Genomic DNA, 4,823 nt, shown 5'->3' with positions numbered 1-4,823 from the left:
AGAGGATAACCCACAGCACACTTCTGCGTTAATCTTTGTGATCGGCGTCCCAAAGCAACAGTGCTTGAGCCTAGTTTCTCACAAAGCTATTACATTAATGTGGCATTTTATTGTTCACAAAATGTTTCCAGGTATTTTCTTTCTTATTCCTCTGAACCCACACAAATATTACTGTAGATAAAGTACTTCTAAATTATGATTATGTCAGACACATGAGAGAGAAAACTCAACCAACAGTAACTTAATCAAAATAGGACTGTATTTTTATCTCGTGTAAATAAGAAGGCTACAAAGGCAAGGCTGAACTGATGGCTCCATTGCTATCAGGAACCCAGACTCCTCCTCTCTTTCTGCTTCATCATTTACAGTCAGTGGTTTCCATCCTGAAGGTGACCTCATGGCTACTTTCTGTCTCAGAGGAGTTCCAGCTATCATAATCTTCCTCTGGGTAAGAGGAAGGAGAAAGGGTATATCTCCTAGCTGAGGTACTTTCATTTAGAGATTTCCCATTGGCCACTCTTATCTGCAAGGAAAGCTAGGAAACATACTTTGAATTTTTTTTCTTAATCTGGACACAAATCTATCCCCATCAGCGTAGGGGTCCTTCATTACGGAAGTATGAGAAGATGACAAGTGGGTAGGAAAATAGAATCTCCAACCAAGGAAACTGAGGCTAATTGAGATTAAGTGACTTGTCCAAGGTAAAACAACTAGTTTCTTATATAGCTCTGTTGCTGCACAATCTTCAAGGGCACAATGGCATCACATTCTCTGTAAATGGAACCCTCCGCACCTTACAGTGATGGAATGCGTGACTTGTGCCTTCACATATTGTGACCTGACTCCTCCTCCTGCGCCTGGTGAAGTTTTGTGTGTAAGACCTCCCATTGCCACCCCTGGGAATCCTGCCTTCCGTGCTCTACTTAGCTGGGGTCTAATATTTATTGCTGCATATTTTACTGGAGAAGTTAAAGTCACTGTTCGTTTCATGGAGGCCCTCTTTCTGCCCAGGGGCAGTGAGTCCTCAAGTTTCTGCACACCTGGTCAGGGTCTTCCCCGATTAGGAGTAGAAATGGGAAAAGGTTGCCATCTTTTCACTTCTTATACCCAGACGGGTCAGTCAGGGAGTTCACACTACAGGCTTATTTTCACCAATTTGTAGGAAAGAAAGTGTAAATTAAACATCAGTTTCTGAGGCCCTCACTTGTTTATGAGAAGTTACTCCACTTTAGGCATTAAAGGGTTTTTGCTAATATTAATAAAGTAATACTTTGACTTTCATCCAAGTATGATCCTTGAGTTTATGTTCCCTTATTTAGAACCCTGAAGTATGGGAGGAAATGGTTAATGATACCACTTTATTACAAATTAATGGAACTAAGTTTGGGGTCATATTTTTAAAATTAACTATCATATTGTATGGCTACATATCATAATAGAACACTTTAAATAAATAAATGTATTCCTGAAACGGTTGTTATTCTGCTTTTTTCCCCTGAAAGTTGAATGGGGGGAGGGGCAGTACACTGGTTAATTAAAGATTTGGGTTGGGTGGGTTCTATTATTGGAGGTTTCACTGTAACAAGTTATAAATGCGATAAACTGGGATCTTTCCTGATAATAGAGGGCACGAGTATGCTTTCCTAAATACAGAATTCTACTTTCGAAGACGTGATCACTACAGTCTGAAGTCAGAAAATGAGACCAACAGATCATCTTCAGGCCATCCTGGGGTCTGTCAGTAAACTGAAAGTAACTGAATGAAGAGAGGAATCTCCAAGAGAGGCCAGGGGAGTGCCACCAGCCCACCACTACAGAGAATTTCAGAGCTAAGCCACTCACAGAACAACAACAAAAAAAGTTCAACCACAGGGCGGATGTGCTGCTTTTCACACCCAGAGTCATTTATTTGAAAAGCAAAGGCAGTAAATTCTTGAAGCCCTCACTATGTTATGATTACTCCAGGAGAAAAGAGAAGATAAAAAAGAGACACTGAGCTTTCCCTTCCAGTGTCTTCCTTGCTCATTTGTTTCTTTCAGGCAGATTCTTTAAACCTTATTTCCTTATTTTGCAACAGGAGCCTGTAAAGTTAAGAAAATTATTTTTAGCTTTAGGCATATGCATTTAATTGTGTTCACTGTTATCTCTACTGTATAAAACAGGAAGAATTCCTTGGGACATGAGTGCAAGCTCCACATGGACCAATGGCAAGAGTATTAATTGGCTAACCATACCACTAAGGCGTTAGTTCTAATAGCCTGTTAAATAAACTAGTAATAAGAGATTCTAAAAAGAATCAGGCTATCCTTCAAAAAGCCAAAGTAGTATAATTAACTAAGGGCCCCAAAAAGCTAATTTTAAGAGAGAGGGAAAAAAAAAAAAAAAGAGGAATAGCCAAATGTTCCTTGATATTTTGGAGCCATCAGGTTTTTACTGTGCCTCCTACCTTATTGCCTAAGTATTACTATGAAAAATCTTCAAGGTCATCCCAAACCTGCATCTTGTTTAGCAAGAGCAGAAGTCTGCTCAATTATTTACCCAGTTTGGATAAGGCTTAAAACCCACTCAAAATATTTCTGTTGAAAGCATACTCGAAAGAGAAGGCACTGGAAAAAGTTGTCCAGACAGGCTCTTCACCTATCAAACTATCACTGGACAGTTTTAGCACCATTCAACTCCTGTTGCAACCACACTGATGGGAATGGAAATTCTATACATTCAGTTAAATGATTTGCATACTGGAGCAGTAAGCAAATACTGGAACAGAGGCCCCAAGCTTAGGTCTCTTGCATTTCCCACAGTCTTCTCTGAACCCGTCTCACTTATTGTCAATACCACACAGCATACTGCTTACTCATGCAAGCCTCTGCTGTTTGGGCCCTCAAGCAGATTGGAAGCTCCATATATGATGGGACCATTGTTTTAGCTATCGTGCATCTTCCACAATTCCTTTACAGAAGTGGTCATGCTTGCAAGCATTTATTCACCCATTTATTCAACAAATGTGTACTGGGAGCCTACTGTGTGTCAGAATCCATTCCACACACAGGCTGAGCATATAGACTGTATAAAGTCTCTACTCTTGTAGGGCTTAAATTTGAATGAGATGAGAGAGTAAATAAACAAGGAAAATATCAAAGGTGACAAAAATGATAGAAGAAAAGAGGGTAATATGAAAGAGGAACCGAATGTGACTACATTGAACTGGGTGGTCAGAGACCTCTCTGAGAAGGTGATAGATGCGGACCTGATGAGCTGGGTTCGCATGTACAAAGGAAAGAGTAGAGGCTCTGCATGGCCAAGGCATACTGAGAGAGAAGTGTGATATGAGATGAGGTAGGAGAACAGCAGGGAAGACCTCTCAGGCTGGGGAACACACAGTTTGGCATGTGGATTTTATTCTAAATGCAAGACAGGGTTTTACCCAGGAAAATTACATTATCTGTGTTACTTTTTTTTAAGAGAACTTATTTTTTTATGTACAGAAAAGACACAACAGCACACACTTAGCCCAGTTTGGTAGCCAGTTCTTTAGTTTTTGTCTCTTCCAACTTGGCAAAACAAGCCATGGACTTTGGACCCAGGACATTGCCCCCCCCCCAAGTGACAGCAGATCACATCTCATCTGTCATTGTAATTGGTCCTGATAGCTTCCACCTGTTTAGCCAGAGCTGCTTTTTTTTCCAAGTTAACCTGTGGGAAAGCAACAGAAGTGCAGGTCTTCCTGTGGGCCACACACCCCAGCCTGGCCTTTCCCTTGATAATGCAGTAGGGAACCCCCATCCTATGACACAGGGCAAGCAGGTAGACAGCCAGGTCAATGGGATCCACAGCATGTGCAGTCACTACCAGCTGAACCTTCTTGGTTTCCACCAAGGTGGTGACAGTATTAACCCCAGCCCAAAGGGCCGGCAGCCTTTTCCGTTGCCAGCAGTTTTCTTCTCAGCCCAGGGCCAACCATCTCTGCACCTTCTCTTGCTTTGTCCCACATTTGTATTTGTGGACCAGCTTAAGCAGTTGAGTAGCTATTTGGGATCCAAGGCCTAGGTGAACTGGCTAATCATGGGAGGCACTTGTATTTTATTTCAATTTTTTACTTAAATTCTAGTTAGTTAACATATATGGTAAAAATGGGTTCAGGTATATAATTTAGTGATTCATTCACTCACTTAGTGAGCATCACCCAGCGCTCATCATGTCAAGTGTCCTCCTTAATACCCATCACCCATTTAGACATTTATAGAGAATAAGCCCTCTGTTACTGCAGTCGGATATACGGGGCCATTTGATAAAGTGGGTGAGTTCCCTTTTGAGCTGGATGTCCTCTCTGATGCCAAAATTCTTGGCCTTTTCTCAAACAGGGACTGACAACTTTCTTGGCCTCCTCCTTCTTCACAACAGGGGCCAGGGCTACCTTCTTTCCCTTAGCATTCTTTACCTTTGGCATGGCTGGAGAAGAGAGCTGATTTACATTTTTAAAAGACTGCTCTGGCTATTGTGTACAAGGGAAAGCAAAAAATGAAAGAGAGAGAGTAGATAGATTATTACAATAATGGAATAGGACATGGGTATACATGTAATAGTCCATAAGAAAGACTGTATTTCTTGGATGAAGGCAGCATTAACAGAGTTGGAGAAATATAGATTGAGGAGAATTTTTAAGGATATCAGCAAGATGATTTTCTGATGAATCAGGCATGGGGGAATGATGAAAGAAGGAAATCAAGGATTACTTAGATTTGTGGCTTAAGCAAATGAAGAAATGATGGTGTCTTTTACTGATGGATGAGGAACACGTGTAGGAAGTGAAGGTAGAAGGGGAA

The 4,823-nt window shown here is 41.2% G+C and overlaps 1 pseudogene; it reads right to left on the bottom strand.

Annotated features, from left to right (window-relative positions):
• Positions 1 to 3,436: 3,436 nt before the first annotated feature.
• LOC122891498 lies at positions 3,437 to 4,447 on the bottom strand (annotated as a pseudogene).
• Between the last annotated feature and the right edge of the window lie 376 nt (positions 4,448 to 4,823).

The sequence above is a fragment of the Neovison vison genome, chromosome 12 (assembly GCF_020171115.1).
Source record: "Neovison vison isolate M4711 chromosome 12, ASM_NN_V1, whole genome shotgun sequence".
Lineage (NCBI taxonomy): Eukaryota > Metazoa > Chordata > Mammalia > Carnivora > Mustelidae > Neogale > Neogale vison.
Note: the sequence above shows the minus strand (reverse complement) of the source record. Positions and strands in the feature narration are given on the sequence as shown.